Genomic DNA, 20,071 nt, shown 5'->3' on the forward strand with positions numbered 1-20,071 from the left:
TCTTGCCAGTGAATATAGATAATGCCACCTATTTGAGAGTCTATAAACAGGATATAATCAAATCAGTGATATGGAAGTATTCAGTATATTGTGACTTTTTTAAAAAAAAACTATTTTGAAATAATTTCAGATTTAAAAGAAAGTTGCAAAAAGAATTCCCATGTCCTTACTCAGCATCCTCAAATGTTAATGTTATTGGACATAATCATAGTTCAATAATCAAATCCAGTAAATTAACATTTAACAATTCAATTAAACTAAGCTATGGCCCTAAAATTTTACCAAATGTCACAGTGAATATTCTTTTTTGGTCCAGGATCCCCCAGTGTGGGATCCTGATTTCTTTGGGTCTGTTGCCAATTTAGATTATTGCAAACCCTGACAGGGCCTCAGTCTTTTTTTGTCACTTATTACCTTGACTCTTTGGAAGAGTACAGGTTAGTTATTTTGTAAACCGTCCCCAAATTGTGTTTGCTTGATATTTCATCATAATTCGATTCAGATTGCATTTTTGCAATAGGAGCACAAAGTGAAGACGTGACCTTCTCAGAGGACTGTATACGATGGGGTGCCTGGTGGCTGAGTGTCATTCTGGGTGGTGTTCTCCTTTGTATTTCATAAGTACCTTGTGGAAGATGTCTTGGGATACAATTTCCCATCAGACTTTTGCCTACTATTTCAGCAGCATGGATAATACTTGCCTTTGAAAATCAAAATGGTGGTAGCTTTCTGGGACACTATGTGATAAGTATTGTGAGGTCAGTTTTCTTACAAGACAGTGTGCCTGGTGTGGAGAGCAAGACAGGTGCCATATTGGTAATTCCAGAAGAGATCCGCCTCTTTTGACAAGTAGCTCTTGCCCACTAGGTCTCCTTTGGGACAACTTAATTCCTCTGAGTGGCTGAGCACCAAGGTACCATGATCTACATTGTTAGTAACCAAGTGTCAGGACATTTACACCAGAAAGGGCCGTTTGTGTCAGGCTCCAGATTAGCAGGGCTGGGGCCATACTTCTCTCCTCCCATCTTCCTGTACCAATATTAATATCTCCGCCAAGATCAGCATTGGAGCCAATTGCTTGCTGTGGTCCAGGAAGGCTTCCCAGGGGAGGTGGCTGCTGGACCTTGAAGGGTGGGAGAAGTTCACTGGTGGGAGCCAAGGGCAGATGGAAGGGCATTATTGCTTCAGCAGAACGTGCTCTCTTCTTCATGAGCTGTATTCATTTTTCTGGGTCTCCCATTAGATCAATTTCTTATTGCTGCTATAACAAATTACTCCCACTTAGTGGCTAAGGGCAACACAAATTTATATCTTATAGTTTCAGAGATAAGAAATCCAAGATCGTTTTCACTGTACTGAGTCAGCGTGGGAGGGCATGTTCCCTCGTGGGACTGTGGTGTGGGGGGCTCTCTCCTCGCCTCTTCCAGCTTCCACAGGCTGCTGCACTCTTTGGCTCATGTCCTCTTCCTTCATCTTCAAAGCCAGTGGCATAGCCTCTTCTCCCTCGGATTCTGCTTCTATTGTCACATTGCATTCTTGGTACAGCTGACCCTCCTGCCTCCCTGTTGTGATTACATTGGGTCTCCTGGGACAACCCAAGATAATCTTGCTATCCCTAGATCCTTAAATCAATCCTATCTGCAAAATCCCTATTCCTGTGCAAGGTAATGTGTTCATAGGAGAGGAGCATGTGGACTCTGTGACAGTTCATCACTTGAACCTACCCCATCCACCGTGACCCACATTGTCCTGAGCAGCTTCATTCATGTTTGATGCTATAATAGAGGATAAAAATAATAGTGACTTAAACACAAGAGAGGTGTTTAACTCTCTCTCGTAGATAAGTCCAGGCATGCAGTCTAGGACAAGGATGATCTTCCAGACCCCCTTAACATCAGGGACCCAGGCCCCTTCAATTTTGAGGCTCTGTCATTCTCACCATGAAACTGTCTCATGGCCTGATGTGGCTGCTTCCACTCCCACCATCAAATCTGAATTCCAGACAGCAGGAAGATAGATGAGAAAAAGTACTTTCCTCCCTTTCAAAGCCAAACCCATGTGTAGCTGGCATCAAGTCAGCTCACATCCTGCTATTCACGTGGCTGCCCTGAGCTACAAGGAAGTCTGGGAAGCAAAATCCTTGACTAGCGCTACGTGTCTAAGATGTTACTACAGAGGAGGAAGGGAGGACAAGACTTGGTCTCTCCAGGAAAGGTAAGAAGGCAGTGAGGGCTTCTGCCTGAATTGATGGACATAAAGGAATAGACCAATCCAGGATGCTCAGTATGTGTTGTGAGCTGGGCTTATCCACCCTGAAAGTACAAGGTCTACTCCGAGTGGGACAGACAGGCAGAAACAGCAATGACATCCCATTGCCATCCCAATGACACCAGCTCAGCATGGGGAGTGGCCAAGTGGAAAGAGCCTGCCCTCTAGAGCCAAGTAGACCGACTTGTATTTGGGCACGTCCCCTTGATAGACATGTGAACCTCTCTGGGTCTGTTTCTTATTAAATAAAGAAGGACAAATGGACTCTGGAGCTGTATGAAGAATCAATGAAATAGCTTTTGTGAATAACCTAGCCCAGGGTCTGGCACAAAGCAGATGCTCAGACAATGGAACTAGGTGTCATGTCCACCCACTCAAGGACGTTAGCTGCAGCCTTCCAGATATTACAGACAGACAGGTGTGATTCATATCCTCTTGCCGGGGCCCCTCAGAGCAGAAGGTCTTTGAGAAATGGCAGGATGATTCGGCTCCGTTATCCTGCTATAATTTTTGTGTTTGGAAACTCGTTAAGAATTCATTTTGATGAATCCCAAATGCATGCACCATGAAAAACAATTAGCATTAAAAGTGTAAAAGAAGGAAATCAATAAATAGATTCATTTTTAAACTGTAATAATTTATTTGCTTCCTGACTTTTGGGAAATACTGCATCTTCGGGTGACGCATCAACCATTAAATAGCCCAACTGCGATGATTTGTGAAAGGAAGTTGATTTCTAGGAGGCAGATCCAGCCGGAAAGGGCCAACACCAAGGGGAGCAGGCCAGGCGACCACACAGCTCAGTGCAGCTCCTCAGGTGTGTCTCATCCTTGGACACCACCCAAATGCATCACAGCAGGTGGGAAAAATCCATAGGACCAACGCACTAGAGATGGGGAGGGTGAATCTGCCACTTGTCAGACTATAGGGGGGAGAGGGGAGAACTATTGACGATGAGCTGAGGGGCTCCAACAGGCAGCAAGTGCTGCTCCGGCATTTACGCAGAGCAGAAGTCAAGTCTGGGTGAAGAAGCAGGAGGTCATTCTAGCATGAGGAAGGAGGGAAGGGCCGAATGAAGGGAGAGAGCCCATGATCACGGAGGGGAAGGGAGAGAGGAGTGAAGGCACTCACTCCTCACCTCCTCACTGGCTGGGGGAACAGAGGTTGATGGCCATCATTCTTTGTCACCATTACAAATGAAAGACAAAGCTACCTGAGGCACAGCAGCCACTCCCAGCTGGAGGAAGTGAGGGTTTGCTTAATGACTGGGGGCGAAGGGGTTGAAGTGAAAGATCAGCCTGCTGTGTGGGATGTCACGGTGGCAGGTGTAGGAAGGGACGGGAGACTTCACACAGCGGCACCAGGGGCTAAGGAGGATGGACAGATAGACCATGTGGCCAGGAGACCTGAAGGCCACCTTCCAGGCTGCCGGCTGAGAGCCGCCTGGCCTGGTGGACGGCTACAGATGGTCGCCGGCCTCCTCCCACCAGGCCCCAGGCTGGGGGCCGGCACAGATTACATTTTAAGGTGATAGTCATCTTTGACCTTTGGGACCTCCAGGGCCACTGGTCATCCATCTTAGAGCCGCTGACCAGTAACCTCTGGGCTATTTTTATGGCCAGCAAACACTGCCCATTGATTGCATTGATTGAAATCTGCAGCTGCTTCGTGGGGAGAGAACGTGGCAGCCTCACAGCCTGGAGTTGGCAGCTTCATGTTCTGCTATTGTCTCCAACTCTCTCCTCTTCCCACCTCCAGGGCAAAGTGTGTGGAAACAGGGCACACACAGAGACACACACATCTTGAATACAAACAGCACACTCCACCAGGAGCCTGAGTACAGATACAAAAAGAAAAAAAAAAAAAACACCATATCTAGTATTTTTTCAAAAAAGCATACCTGGGTGATTTTGCAATATGTCACCTGGCTAAGCTGAGCAAGGTTCTCCATATTCCCTTTTGGGTGTGGTGAGGCAGGCGACTGAGGCGGAAGGGAACTAGAGCGGTGCTTGCTCTGCAGGGTCCGGGAAGGCTCTGTTGCAGCTGAGGCCGGGCCCATTTCAGGCGCAGAGACCGCACCACCTCCCCACCTTCCTCCATGGAGAGGAATCAAGACTATATTGAGCAGCCCTGCAGCCATGTGAGGTCAGATCCCTGCAGTGGGCTCTTTAGTCTGTATCACTCCTGGTGGTTCCACCTCTCTGGCTGAATCCTGGCCAAACAATGTATCCCAATAGGAAGCGGTTTAAACCGGGAAGTGCTTCCCAGTTTGCTTTCCCCCCACGTCAGCCTCCAGAACTGAGGGCACCAGGCTGGGGTAGGAAGGTCCCACGGCGCCAGGCAGATGTCATGCAAACCCCAGGCCTGGCTGAATGGATGGGCCGTGACTCTGGTCATCGTCCTGCACCCTGTACCATTTCAAAGTCTCCTTCTCCAAATACAGCAATGATTCCCCTCTGGAATGCGTCTCCATCAAGGGCTTTGAAAGCAGATGAGTGTGTCCTAGATGTGGCACTTTGCTTATCACTCCAAGCCCATGTGGGATGACAAGAGTGAGAAAGGAAGGGCCCCAGTGCCATTAGGAGAGGAGCCTGGCCTTTGGGCGGAGTTGGGAGAGAACAAAGGCCCCTCTGACGCCTGTATGATGGCCTCCTCTCTCCCCCTGACTTAATCACCTGCTGTGTGGGAAGAAGGGCGCCTTGTCTAGATCTGCCTCTCTCCCCTGTCAGTAGGCCCTGGGTACTGGACTCACTGCACAGCCCACAGAAGGCTCAATAAATGTCCCCTCACAGATAAACCCTATGAAGGGATGCCAGCAGGCAGGTGCTACCATACGGTCCCTGGAAGTGACTTTTCTGTAGGAATCTATTTTTTTTTTTTCTGAATTGAAAGGAAGGAATCCCAGATCTCTTCACTTCCTGTTCCAGCCCATGCATTCAAGGTGAGGGAGGCTCCTTCCAGGCCTTGACCTGGAGGGAAGGGGCACAGTGAGGACAACTGGCCAGGCCTGGGAAGCCCTTTAACAGGATCAGCTGGGCTGGGCAGTTGGGAGGCTCCGTGGACCCTAGGTTAGGGACAAAGGTGGTAGATTTGACCCCAGAAGCAAGGCTGTCACCAGAAGATGGTCTCAAACTAGATGAGTCACTGAGGTCGCCGCACAAGACACCAGAGATCAGCCCCAGCTTGAAGAGGGGAGCTTCCAGTTCAAGCTTCTGATCTAGTGCCAGGCTGAGGACAGACTGCTGAGGATCAGCTCCTACAAAACAAAAAAACCATGCGATGAACTTCAAGGCTATTCTCTCAGTTGGAAACTAGGCCAGCTGGCTGGGCAGGCTGGCCCTTGGGCAGGGGGTCTGGGGGACAGCAGAAAAAAAAGGCCCCCAAATCTGATGGAAGATGGTGTTCTGCACTTCTCCAAGTTGCTTCCTACCAGGCGCCATCCCATCCCATCCCATCCTGTCCCCCTGTAGGGCCACCTCCTGTTCAATCCGATTCTAGTCTCCTGGCTCTGAGATGACCAGGAGTCTCAGTGGCAAAACTGTGGTCGCTTGGAGCTAAACAGGTGTGGTTCAAATCCCAGCTCCATTTGTTTCTAGTTATGGGCACCTTGGGCATCAGTTACCCTCACTTTTCCCTCTGTAAAATGAGTCTATTCATCTACCACGGGGCTTAGAAGAAATAAACAAGTGCTAAATACGGCCACTCACGGTCCTTTGGTGAATATTCATCCCTGCCCTGCCTCTGCTCCCAAACACAGCACTGTTGACATTTTGGGTAGATCATTCTTAATGTGCATTTTGTAATTAATTTAGCTGCATCCCTAGCTTCTACCCACTAGATGCCAGCAGCACTCCCAGTTGTGACAACCCAAAATGTCCCCAGACATTGCTAAGTATCCCTTGGGTTATAAAAATGTGATGATCAAGGCCAAGCAAGTCTCCAAGAGACAACCTGGTGGCAGAAGGCACTGCCTTCTGTGATCTGTGCTCCCCCTATAAGCTTCTAGAATTTGCACAAACCTTTCCCATCTGTAAAATGGGTATGATGATAACCCAAGGAAAGGCTGGTGGAATCACTGGGTGACTGCCACGCGACCGTGTCTGTAAGTCAAGTGTTATTTGAATCTGAGGCCTCATTACCATCTGGAACAGTGGCCCCCGAGGACAGGAATTTTGTCTGGCCCATGTGTTCTCTGCAGTCCTAAGATGCAGCATCCAGGTGAATGGAGGAAATGGGCCCTGCAGGAGGGACTGAGGATTCAGCATGCTGCCTGGGGCCTCCTGAACTGGGCTGAGGCCCCATGACTCCTTCAGCTCTAAAAGTCAATAAAATTGATTTGTCCATAGCCCTTTGACCCCTGAAGCAAGGCTGTCACCAGAAGATGGTCTCAAACTAGAGTGTGTGTGAATCCCATTCCAGAGGTCAGGGAGGCTCAGGGGTTTCCCCCTATAATCTCACTCAGCTACTCAACTACCTGCATGTCTTAGAATCTCTGCAAGTGCCCAGGACAGGGTCCCCCTAGAGGTGAGCTGACCTCCCAGCAGGCTCAGACTCCCCCACTTCTCCCAAGGGGCAGATGGGTGCCAGTGGTAGGCAGGGGTCCAACACCATGCGTCAGAGGCCAGTGCCTTGGGCTGGCCCCGTGGCTGTGCAACTCTCCCTGTGTCAAGGACAGGCTTTCTGGGTTGCTGAATTTGTTGTATTGGTTTTGAGAAAACAGAGCCCCAGGGCCATCATGTGTTAGGAACAAAGGCTCTGCTGTGAAGGCCGCCAGGAGAGGGCTTTGGGTCTGAGATCCTCAGATACAAAGGCCCCTCAGGCTCCATTTTCACTGCCGGGTCCTCTTGGCAAATCAAGCTTTACTAAGGCAGAGCCCAGGCCTAGCAGGACCTCCGTAAATTTTGATTTTAAATAGAGTTCTGGAAACTTGTTAGCTATCTCTAAGTTTCCCCCACATCCTCAGTTTCATGTAAAACCCTGACTATTTAAACCTGCTGAGGAGACACCTCTGCCAGATTCTAAGGCCCCAGAGACTCAGCAAGGCCCTGGAGCCCTCCGAGCCTCCTTAGTCCTGCTCCTTTAGCAGGAACATCCCAGTCTCCATGGGAACACACCTCTGAGGATGCAGTTTCAGAACGCTACTGATTTTTTTTTCCCTATTTGAAAGCCCTAATTAAACTAATTTGGCTTCTTAATAGCTTCATTTGCAACTACTGTTTTGCCCCAAGACGTACTTAGGGTTCAAAAACAATCAGCTGCGCGCCCCCAACAGCAGCTGTGAACTGCCGCCCCCGCCTCCACATACACAGCAGTCCAAGCCGCTCTCCGGGCTGCAGGAGACGAGCTGGTGGGAGGAAACCCACATGGAATCGGGCAGCAGCCTGGGCAGCTGCGTGTCACCAGGCCGAGGGATTTGACCCCTCCAGGGTCACAGTACGAGTTCAGACCCTCTGATTTCCAGGCTCCTTCAGCCTTCTCCTTAACCGACACCTCGTCTGGCAGGAAGCTGGCCACTCACAGGGGCAAATTGGCTTCCTCATTTTCCACTTTATTATTGTCTTTACTCAGTAACCATCTTTCCAGGCATTTGTGGAGATTTCCAGAAGCAGTGGGTAGAAAAGGGTCCCTTGGATGGGGCGATTGCCCTGTTCCTCTCTGATGTTGTTGCCTAAAATCCATGGCAAAAGAGAAGGGGATTAGGGTGAGGGCTTGGTCACCATACCTGGGGAGGGGTATGGTGCAAGGGGTCCTGATGAGAAGTCCTTCCTACCTCTGGTCCACATGCTCTTGTCCTGCCTGTGTCCCGCCCTTGGCCTGGGCTCTTGGTGTGACTCTTTCCCAGTGGGCAGCACAGAACATTGAGCAAATTCTCCTTCCTTGTTCTTTGCCTCCTATGATGTTCCATTTGTCTTGACCCCTCAGCCTGAGAGGTCTGACTGAACACAGAGTGTCCCCAGAGGCCTGACCAACCAACATGCTGCTCTCTCCAGATGCCCAGCTGCTGTCCTCACAGGTGAGGTGACTATGGCTGATTCACAAGGAGGTTTCTGCTCACCCCAGCTCTTCTTCGTACAAGATGTGAGGTCCCCTGGCACCCCCAGCAATCACCTGTGCTATCATTTGGGTAGAAGTACATCCGTTATAAAACATATCCTGTTACCTCAGGCTATAAGATAGATATTTTTCAATCCTTATTTTATTTACCAAACAATTGGTCATCTATATGCCATTTATTATTTACTTATTTAAATTATGGGAAAATATGTAGAACATAAATTCAGCTTCTTAAGCATTTTTAAGTATACAATGGTGCTAGGCAGCTTCACATTGTTGTGTAAATAATCTCCAGAACTCTCTGCAGTTGCAAAATTGAAACTTTGTACCCATTAAACAAGAACTCCCCATTCCACCTCCTCTTAGATTCCAGCAGCTTCTGTTCTACATTGTGACTCTGAATTTGACCCTTCTATGTACCTCACAGAAGTGAAATCAGAGGGTATTTGTCCTTTTGTGACCTGCTTATTTCACTTAGCGTAATGTTCTTGGGGTTCATCTGTATTGTAGCATGTGTCAGAATTTCTTCTTAGAGTGGATAGTCTCCATCATACAAGCCTACCACATTTTGCTTCTCTATTAATTTGTCAATGGACACTGGTAGCTCCTACCTTATTGGCTAGTGTGGATACTGCTGCTCTGAACACCTTTTTGCAAGTGTCTCTTTTGAGAACTTGATTTCAACTCTTTTGGGTGTACAACTAGAAATGGAACTGCTGGATCTTTGGGGATTTTTATTTTTTTATTTTTTGAGGGATCTCCATACCGTTTCAACAGTGGCTCCATTTTACATTCCCACCACTAGTGCACAGGGATTCCAATTTCTCCACATCCTCACCAACACTCATTATTCTGTTTTTTATTTGAGTTTAGTAGCTCTCCTAATGAGTATTAAGTGATGTTTCATTGTGGCTGTGATTTTGCAACTGCAGAGAGTTCTGTGATTTGTGTTTATCTGATGATTAGTGATGTTGAACATCTATTGATAAATCTGTTGGCCAACTGTCTTTCTTCTTTGAAGAGATGTCTATTGAAACCTTGTGTCCATTTATGAATCAGGTTGTTAGTTTTCTATTGTATTCACCTTCTTTTGTTCATCCAAGTCTTTGATAAAAATGTAGGACTGGTGGGCCTGAGACAGAGCCTGTAGCATAGCAGAAAAACAATGCTCTGGTTTCCTGGAGTTGCACAAATCATTCTCCAACTCAGACCCCCCTGGTGGGGCTCTGAGTCTGGGTAGTTTCCTCATTGACCTGGGACAGAAGACTCTAAGTGGCCCAGTTCTCTGGAGACTTCCCACTGTCTCAGGCTTTCTCTCCTGAGAAAGAGGAGTTTGGTTTGCTCTTGTCAGACTGCGGGAGGAGATAAGGGAGTTGACTTCCCTTGTGTCCTTAACCCTGAGATAAGAGTGAGGTTAGCATCTGGGACCTGGGAAAGGGGTCTAGGTTGCCTTGAGGAAGATGCTTCATCTTTCTAAGCTTTGTTGCTTATTCATAAAATGGGATACCAGTCCAGAGACCAGAATGATCATTAGCAAAGTGGACAGGAGTCTCACACCTTCCTCCGACCATGCCAAGAGGGGCACTTGCTGCCCCATGTGTTTTTCATGGATTTTGAAGTCTCTTCTTTGGGGCTTTTTCCTTTCCACAGCTGATACCCAAGCCTGGGTGCTCCTCTTCTCCGTCTGAGCCCGCCAGAGAGCTCGGCAGACTGCTTTAGAGATGCCTTCTCTTGGCTTCCTCATGGGGGGTATTTGTGGGTAGACTGACAGTGGTATCTTTAGAAGGCTTCCCAACTCTCCCTGGCATGTTTTTCTCGCACTTGAAAGAACTCCGTCTTCTGGAAGCCAAGTGCCCATGTCCAACTCTGCCCAGACTTTCCAGTTATCATAAAATTTGAAGTGGAATGAGTCACTCCCACAACCCTTGTCTCTTTCACTCTGCCAGCCCTTTCCACCTTGTTGGGCAGAATTGGGTCCAGAGAAGGGAGGAGTCAGGAGAAGGTGCTAGAAAGGTCCACTGAAACTGGAGGGAGAGTTCTGGGAGGCAAGGAGGAGCCACAGAGGGTTCTAAGCAGAGCCTTGGAAGAGTCATCATCTCCCGAGTGCAAGGAAGCAAGAGGAGGTGGGAGGGGAACTGACAGATGGCTAGAGGTGGCCAGTGGGGGAAAATTGGGAGGGAAGGACAGTCCTGAGACCCTGTGATGCCACTCCTGAGACCCAGGAGGATGGAAGTACTGTTGACACAGACGGCAACACCTGGCCTGCTGAGTTGGCTGAGACGGTGCAGTGCGGGGAAGGCGGGTGGGGTGGGGCAGTGATGGGAAACAAGGGGCTCAAGTTAGTTTTTGCAACTTTCTATCGAGATAAAATTCATATGAAACACAATTTGAAAGTGTACAATCCATTGGGTTTCAGTATTTACAATGTGGGGTAACCATCACCCCTGTCTAGTTCCAGAAATAGTTCTGTCCTCCTCCCTCCCCAAAAAGCAGCACCTGTTGCTGGGCAATGCTAATTTTCCCTCCCTCCTACCTCCCAGCCCTTGGCAACCACTAATCTCGATGGCTTTGCCTGCTGTGGACACTGCATATAGACAGAGACCACAAGATTCATCCACGTAGTAGCATGCAGGAGAACTTCATTTTGTTTTCTATGAAACTGTCCCATAAACCTGAATGTAGTGACCCAAACTTGCCATTTCCCAGGGATCAAAAGAACTCTCCACCCCAATCCCAGAGAAGCAGGCTGACTTGCAAACCTCCTGCCCTCCAAGGAAAGACTTCCAGCTCCTGCCTTGGGGCCTGGGCCTCAGCTCTTGTCTTTTCTGACAGTTGGGTCCAGGAGTAGGATCAGAGGGGTTACCGGGAGGAACAGAGACAGGGGTGGTCAAGGTTTCCAGGAAGCTGCCACCCTGGAGGCAAGATACAGCAAGTAGGGTGAGGGTCAGGAAGCACACAGGGAGCCAGGACAGGTCTGGGGGCAGGCAGACACCTGCAACCAGCCAAGAGGTCCTTGTGGGCCATGAAGGCAGCCATTGGGCCCCATGATGGGAACATGATTTTGGAGTGGAATCTAACTCAGGTGGGCACGCACTCATGCCTGCCAGTCTTGGGTGGGTTCAAACAACAGAGGAGGATCCTTAGGGGAAGCCCACAAAAACTAAAGCAGGTAACATCCTTGTAAATCATACCTCAGGGTGGCAGAGCCATAAAACACTCCAGGGATTATCTCATTTGACCTCTTGATTCCATGGAGAAGAAATCAATGCCCCTGGAGACCAATGTATTGTCCACCAAACACGCTGACCAGAGGCCAAGTGCCAGTCTGAAGCACTCTCTGCTCCGCCAGGGTTTTTCAGCATCATCAACCACAGTCCCCCCTCTACATGACAAATATTTTGTAATGCCATCTTTACTATCTTGGTATTACATTTATAGATAATATAACCTGCCTATATACATAATAAAAAATCAATATAATGCCCCACATGTAATATAAGGGAGACTACAAGGGAAGTCATTTATAATGAAGTAGTTCAATAAGTAAATACGCAGGCACAGCTACAGTGGTGTGAATGCTGCGGCTGCAGACGCAGACAGATAGAAACTTGTTACACTGGTGACTTCAATATCCTAAGTGTTGTCGCCATGGATTGTGTGATTTTTCTGAAATGGTAAACAACAAACACTTGGTAAAGTTGCAGCTAATACAAATTACACTCTTCTTTCTGTAGGGAAATTTGAGCCCAATTTGGAGCCTGTATTACTGTAGTAGGCGGGGATGGGGAGGTGATGCTTCCCCCAGGGGGTGCCACCTTTGGGCGGTGGGGGGGGGGAGGTGGGAGATGTAGTGAAGTGGAGAGAGCCACACCCACCGGGTGCTGTGGGGGGCTGCTGCTGGACACACTGGTGTGGTAAGTGAGCAGCCATGGCCATACAGCAGGTCTCTGGCAGTCCCTGGGGACTTTAGAAGAGTCTACCGGGAGAGGAAAGGGACTGGAGATCTAGATGCCCATGGTCCAAAGTTCATTCCATGAGGAGGTAGCACTGCTGCTCTTCTGAGTTATGTCATTTGGTGCCTTGGGTCACTGCTAAGGGGCCAGACTGCAGACTCTCCAGAGTGACCTGTCTGAAAGCAACAGAAAAATCCCAAGACCCGGGGCACAGGGTGCACGGGCTGGGACAGTGTCACCACCATGCCTGGCAGAGGCAGATGGATCAGGAGACTGAGGGCCCGGGAGGCCCTGGAGCTGCATCTGGTGCAACGTGGTAGTGGCCTTCCTAGAAGACTTAGTTATGCAAAAAACTTAATAACATTGTGTTTGTGTTTTAAATAAAAGGGTTATTTCAGACTCAAATAATTTATAGAGCCAGTTTTAAACCCACTCCAATGCTTATCAAAACATTTGACAGTCACGTGGAACACAGGACAATTATTAATTCTGTAAGACTGCCCCTTAGATTATAGGACAATGACAACTGATGTTGCATAAATTGCAGCCCCCATGTTCGGATTAACTCACCACATGTGCACAACATCTTAGGAAGCAGGTACCACTATTATCTCCATTTTATAGATGAGGAAACTTAGGCCAGAGGCATTTACATGATTAGCAATAGAATAGGAATTGGAAAACAGGCATCTGGCTCTCCAATAGCTTCTGGAGAGCATTCTCTAAATGCCAGTGGTGTCTCCCCCAATCATGGTGATAAGGAAAACGCTTATACACACACACACACACACACACAAGCTCATGCACACACACCATAGGACCCGCAACACACTACTCATGGACACACAGCCTCCAAGGAGCTGAGCTGCTCAGGTGAACTCCAGGTTTACTGACCTGAACAGGATGTGGATGGGGTGGCGTGGAAGGGGCCCTGCAGGAAAGGGATGGATGAAGCCAAGAACTTGACACTCCTGAGAAATCACGTTCTTCTGGACAGGGAGACAGGCTGGGCCGTCTGGCTGAAGCAGAAGCTGAAGATTTTCAGGAATTTTAACTGTCATCACCCAGACTCTGGGCTGGCACCAGAAAAAATAAAAAAGACAAAACCAAAACCCCAAACCAAACTGATCTCCTGCTTCTCTTTTCGTACAGCTCAGTCATTGCCCTCTGTGACCAAAGCCACTGGGCTGTCATCAGGTCCATGCTGCTCCTTCTGGGTCAGTTGGAGCCCATCTGAATCTCGATTCCAAACACACCCGCTGCCGAGCATGCCTGGCGGTTGTGGCTGCGCAGAGCCCCAGGGGTGGGTTTCTCCCCACAGAGCTTCTGACAGGCATCTGCACGGGAAATCTAGCTCCCAGCATCCTGGCGGGTGGTCTCAGATCTTCCAAACCGCCAGGCGAGTGGTGCCCAGGCCAGTGGAAGTAGGTTGGGGGGTGGTGGTAAGGGGGTCTGCCAAATAAGCTCTGGCATCCACAGCTGGCGCAGCCTCTGGCTCTGGGGGAGAGGGATCCTGCTTTGTTCTGGGACCAAGAGTTGCTTTCTGTTTTCTGAACCAGCCAAGATATCATCTGAGATGGCCACCCTCTTACTCCTGTGATAAGTAAGGGAACAGTAGTAATGATGATGGCTGTCCTGTATCAGGCACCCACTCCCGCTATGCCCTGTACAAGGTGCTTAGCACTTCACATGTATTAACATGTATACGCCCCTGCAGCTGTGCTTGTTTATCGCCAGCCACACCCACTTCACAGATGAGGCAGAGTGACCTGCCCATGGTTGTGCATCCAGCGACTTCTGAGTGTGTGTTTCTTACTCTTGGATGGAGCTTCGGGACTCCTCTCCTACCTGACTCTTAGCTTCCTTCGATAGACAGGGCACAGTATATCAAGTTGGGCAGCCAATGCTTAAGACTGATGGTCACAGTCTTCTTTAGTTGATCAGCCTGTTGGGCACTGGCTTCCATGCTCCCATATCCGCCCTGCACCTGGGGCAGACACTTCCAGGGGATCCTGGGCTCACTCTCCTGCTGACATCAGCCTGGGTCTCAGGACTCCAGTGTTCTTCAGAGGATGCCAGAGCATGACTGAGTCCCCCGTAGCACTGTCTCCAGCTGACTTTTGCTTTCCCCCACTCCACTGTGGGCCTTGGGGTCTCCTTGACCTCCTTTATTCCTGAGTTCATCCCTGGGCCTCTCCCCCCAACCTACTAGGTCTTGGCACCTGCTCCTCTTCCTTCAATGGACTCCAGTGCACCAACACTACTCATGGCCCTGGAATAACAGATCTGGCCTGTCTTGAATTTCCTTGACATTGGACATACGAGGGGAGATGGTTAATGACATATGACTAATAAAGAGCACTGATTCTCAGGGTAAAATGAGCACTATTTAATTTCATGCCAACTCATGATGACAAGAGATAAAAAAGAAGGCAGGTTTGTGTTTAGAATCAGGTATGTCTGTATATATCTGCCTTGAAATTCTGGCATTAAGGAATTCCAGGCCTCAGTGGTGGACCGGGGGCCCTCTCTTCCTGTTCCTGATGGTGGTGGGGTCTCTGGGATGCAAGCACCACCAGCCTTGGCTCTGGCCCAGGTGTGCAGGGTGTGGGCACAGAAGTGTTGCAGCCCTAGCTACGCCCAGACCCTGCAGTGCTCCGTGCACCGCTGCCCAGGAGCCCAAGAGCCCCAGCAGCCCTTTGTCACTTGCTGCCCAATGTGCATTCTCCAGTGGGCACAGCAGGCCACCCTGCTGCAGGGCCTCTGCCCGAGCCTGGGATTATGGGCCTGCCTGCAGCGGCAGATGGTAGCGCTTAGAGCTAAACTGCACTCGGCTGCTTTGAACATCTTGAAAAGATTTCTTTAGAAGTTAAACTTGGCCTGGGAGTGACAATATGGTTCAGTCTGTGGCTTTGAAAAGGCCTCCGGTGGGGCGGGGTGGGGTGTTTCATGTCTCCCCGCCTCCCTTCGGCTCTTGTTCTGGGACCTGTTTTTCATGCGTCCCTTGGCCATTGCAGCTCGTGTATGTCAGCTCCATTGTTTGGGAGTCACATTTGCTTCTGGTGCCTGGGCTGCAGGAAGGCCACTGTAGCTGTGTTGGGCTGCCCCACAGGGTGCATTTAGATGCCCCTGGGCAGTAGCACAGGCCTGCATCTTTTTGGTACCTAGGAGTCAGGGGCATGTCTGTGCCGTGGAGCTGTTTTTCTGTTGCCCCTGCTTTAGTCCATTGAGGGGCTGCTGAGGCAGAGGTTTGGGTCCCAAACCCTTTGGCACCAGCCTGGACCAATCGACAGCTTCCTGAATCCTGGAACGCCTGGCTAATTGCCCTGGAATAATACCCTCCAAATCTCTATCCTAGGTTTGTCCTGCTTAACGAATCCATCCAGGGACAAAGGGTTAGATCATCTCTGGGCTCAGACAGCATCTCCCCTTCCCCACCCTACCATTTTCCTGCCCTTGATTTGGCCATTCTAGACTCCATCAGGGAAGACCCAACCTGCCCCACAAGGAAGCCCCCAGAAAAGTGCCACCAGGGAGAGAGGTCTTTCAATTGGCAGAAAAGAAGCACGGTGCTCCGCTCCTGGCCAGGCTGGCCACTCTCTCGCAGGAGCTTCAGCGGCAGGAGCAGGCTGCATTGCCCATTCATGAGACGTCAGGTGGTCTACAGATGGGAACACTGGTTATTGATTTTTACTAGCCTGCTAAAACTGAAGGGAAAAAATCCTTCTTAAAAGCTCCCGGTGAAGCTTTGTTTCCTAAACGATGATTCCAGGGCTCCAAGTTTGTCAAAGGCAAATTTAAAATATTGGGGCTGTTGGAGATATAATAAAATGAAATCTTCTTACAGCCATTAACTTCAGAGAGGAGCAGATCTCTGCTCAGGCTTGGGGGCTGAGTGGGAGGGGGCGAGACCTACTGAGGGGGCGGGGAAAGGAAGCCAAGAACAAAACCCACATCTCCGCCCCTGCCGCTGCGCGCAGCTCCTCTGATAAGATCCGATGTGGATATGAAGAAATGATTTCAAAGGGCTCTAAATTGACAACAGTTCCCTGGCTAAGCAACTACAGGGAATGCAGTGGGGGTGTCAGCCCGATGGGCTCCTGACTTGACAATGGGAAAAATTAGGATGAGCTCAGGGGGAGGAAGCTGGAGAGAGGAGGCCCCCATCGACCCACCCGGTTACTTATTTAGACGTTGTTCTCTTGTCTGTCTTCCCAACAGTGAGGATTCCACCTGCCCTGCACCCTCTCCAGCACAGTCACATTGCAGAGGTGCCTGTACTTGCTGTGGGCTTGCTGGGACTTAGGCAGTTCTTGGTGCCATCTTGCAGCTCATATGCGCCCATTGGGTTGTTTTTCAAGGAATATTTCGCATTAGGTAAGGCCTCAAGATGCCCCAGCAAGTCCACCAAAGGGCGGGACTCATGAGATGGCTCTTAGAAATGAGTGTTCTGCCTTGTGACTGAGCCACTATATCCTTAGTGTGTGTGTGCGTGTGTGAATGCACGTAATGAGTATGTACAGGTGTGTACATGTGCATGTGTTTGCATGCATGTGTGCATAAGTGTGCACATGTGTGCACATGTGTTCACATGCATGCATGTGCAACCGTCTCTCTCTGCCTGTTGAATCAAGATGGGAGTGCCATTTTCTGGTTCTGACTCCCTTCCAAACTGCACAGTGTCACTGCGGCATTGTAGACAATACATTGATCGATTGATTGACTTTTTGAAATTAAAAGAGCAAGGAGCTGGGAGTCATGAGCCCTGGGATCTGACCAATGGATCGATCAACAGATAGCTATTGAGCCTAGGAAAGCACTGGTCTGGGTACCATGGAGGATTCAGACAAACAAATAATATACTCTCTCTCCCAGGGTAACAAAAATGTGCTGGGAGCCACCAATTTCTATTGGGTCCTCAGACTATAGGTCCTGAGATCTTTGGGGTTGGACAAGAATTTGGGAATCCTCTGGTTCCAATCTCTTATTTTGTGGACGAGAAACCCAAAGCTCAAGGAGCTGAGCTGACTCATGTCAGCACCCACTGGCAGGTCCTGAATTCTAGCCTGTAATTGTCGACCCACTGACACCTCTGCTTTTCCTAACAGATACCCAAGTTACCAGTGGATCCAGGCAAGTCAGACCTACCCATCTTCAGGCTTTCTCTTCTGTCATGTGGGTGGGGTAATTGCTGGAAAGTGCTGAGAAACTCAGCAAAAATGACCTTGGTCACCTCCTTTAGTCCATTCATAGCAGAGGCCATTTATACAGTGATCACACAGCAACTAGCTATTATTCAGGAATAATGCAATTCCAGGTGCTTTGCCAAGAGCTCTATCTTTATCATCAGTTTTAATTCTTGGAATGGCTTCATGAAGTAAATACTGGTGAGGACACTAAAACTTAGAGAGGTGACATGACTTGCCCTTGGACACACTGCACACTGATGGTGTCAGGATTTGCACATGAACACCAGGTTCAGTGGTCAAAGTGCAAAAACTTCAGCAACCTAGTTGTGTTTGTTTCTATGGTTCCCAAGGATTGTCTGGCATTTATTTAGTGCTAAAACACCCAACAACTTCAATGTAGACAAAATATGGGCCAGCACCCATTTATAAAGCTGAGATTCAGTGGCTAGACTGATATAGGGACTAACCTTATTTCATTAAGGGCTGGCAGCATGTTGCCAGACTTTATAAGCATATGGGAAAAGGGGCTGTAATTAAGTCTGTGGAACAGCAGGCTAACACAGAAGGCTAGATTATCAGGCTTGTGGTTTGAGGGAATCCTTCCTCTCATCTCCCAGAAAGACAAGTGGTTTTTTCCCATTTTAGAAATTTTTAAAGAAACAGATTAAGATTCTAATTGCCCATCACATGCCTTGCAAACAATTTCCAGTGAAAATCAAATTCCTTTCTTTTGTAGCAATGAAGTCTGCTTATGGTCAGAGACCAGGTGATCAGTCAGAAAGATGCCCATACACTTGGTACTTCCCCCACTGTAGTTTTGGTAGAAGCATGATATCACGATTGAGTTTGATGTTGGACATGCTTTTGGTTTGTCTTGACCTCTTCAGGAATAATCCAGTATTACCTACAAGGAAATATTCGCAGAAAGAGCAAAAGGAAGTTAGCTGATCTTTGAGCAAACTGGTTTTACTCGGGCTCCATTTTGAGAAAGTGTAACAGAGGCTCTAGGAATTTCAAGGGCAACCTTTCGTACACCCTTCTCTTCTCTGCCCCTGCCCTTGCCCTTCAATGAGGCTGTTTGGTTAGTCTCTGACCGTAACCACGGTAACCAGCCTGTGCAGAAAGGACACTTCTTGGTCCAATCTCTATAAGAGGATGGACACTCTGCAAGGGTTAACCCCAGAGGGGACCCTGGTGACCAGTGGTGCAGAATCTCCGTCTCCAGAGCTATTGGGGCCAACTGACAACTGCAAGGCTGAAAGTGTCACCGAGAGACAGAGGAGGAGAGGGCCCTGTGGATAGGTTTTTATCACTTTGGTGAACACTTCCAATTCCAGGCATGAGTCCTGAGGCTGTGTCTGGCCATCAGTTTTCGTTTGTTGATTTACATGGATGCATATTGTAGCTGGCTTCCAAAGCACATCATTTGGGTCAAGGGGTTGTTTTTGTTCATGGGAATTCTTGAGGGAATGTGGGAGGATGCAGACATCCGGGGAGTACACCGCTTTACCAAGTCTCATCAGTTGGGGTGGGGGGCAGCATCTGTGTTCTCACAGGCCAGGGACAGGCAGCAGACGGGTGACTGCTGCACTCCCCATCCTGGCCTGGCCCCATGCTCTGGGCAGCCTACCTCAGCCTCTGCAGTATTGACATTTTGGGTAAATTGGTTTTTGTTGTGAGGGGTGCTGTACACGCATCCTTCCAGGCTGGGCATCTACATACCAGATACCAGTAGCAGTCCTTCCCCTGGCCTTAATAACCAAAAATGTCCCCAGACATTGCCAAATTGAAAACCATTGGCTCAGTGTAGCCAGAGAGTCAACTCACCTAGATTTGCTACCTGCTGGGGGAACTCCCAGAGTTTAGGATTCCTGGAGATTCAAAGGTATGTGGGGCTGGGAGAGAGGATGAAGTTGGGCCAGAATCACCCTCTAGAAAAAAAATAATCAAGTTAGCCAACCCTCTGCAGATCCCCCAGTAACCCAGCACTTCACGGTTAGGATCTCACGCAATTTCCACAACAGCCCCATTGGAGAGTGATTCTCATTCTTCTCATTTTGCAAATAAGGAAACTGAGGCCAAGAGAAGTTAAACAGTCTGTCTGCAGCCAAGGACTAGTTAGAAGCAAAACTGGGATTCAAGCCTGGGTCTTGCTGGCACCACTAGATGTTTAAGAGCTACGAGAAGTCGGGAGGAGCCCTGCTCCCACACATGGCCCCCCTGGCTTTTATTACCTTTTCTGCAGCAGTGCCCACTGTCAGGGGTGCCTCTGGCTTGCTGCCTGCGTGACAACGCTCACACAAGAACAAAGAATGGCCCTGCTTAGCCGCACCTAACTTGGGCAATACTCAGTCTCTCCTGGAGGCACACCAAGAACCTTCCTTGGGGACACAGGGCAGAACCTGGCAAGTCCCAGGTGGCACTGACCTTCCCAGCCCCAGTACTTCCTCAGCCTGCCACGTTGCCCTGGGAAAACCGTGGCTTTGTACAAAGGTGCCGCTCCAATGTGCTGCTTTACCCTCCCCCACGGTGTTTACTAAACAAAGCTGCTGCACAGATTCGGGGCCTCCAGGGAACGTGGCAAGGTGGAAGGCCAGGGGTCAAGGA

General features: G+C 49.2%; 1 long non-coding RNA gene across 1 annotated transcript; it reads right to left on the reverse strand.

Moving 5' to 3' along the window:
* Positions 1-18,166: 18,166 nt before the first annotated feature.
* LOC124075867 (uncharacterized) lies at positions 18,167-20,071 on the reverse strand. The gene is made up of 3 exons (XR_006846196.1): positions 19,699-20,071; positions 19,292-19,395; positions 18,167-18,368 (listed from the first exon to the last, which is right to left on the reverse strand). It is a non-coding gene; the product is annotated as an uncharacterized LOC124075867 (long non-coding RNA).

The sequence above is a fragment of the Marmota monax genome, unplaced genomic scaffold, assembly GCF_021218885.2.
Source record: "Marmota monax isolate L192 unplaced genomic scaffold, Marmota_monax_Labrador192_F-V1.1 WCK01_AAM20220418_F8-fsc00088, whole genome shotgun sequence".
In the NCBI taxonomy this organism is placed as follows: domain Eukaryota; kingdom Metazoa; phylum Chordata; class Mammalia; order Rodentia; family Sciuridae; genus Marmota; species Marmota monax.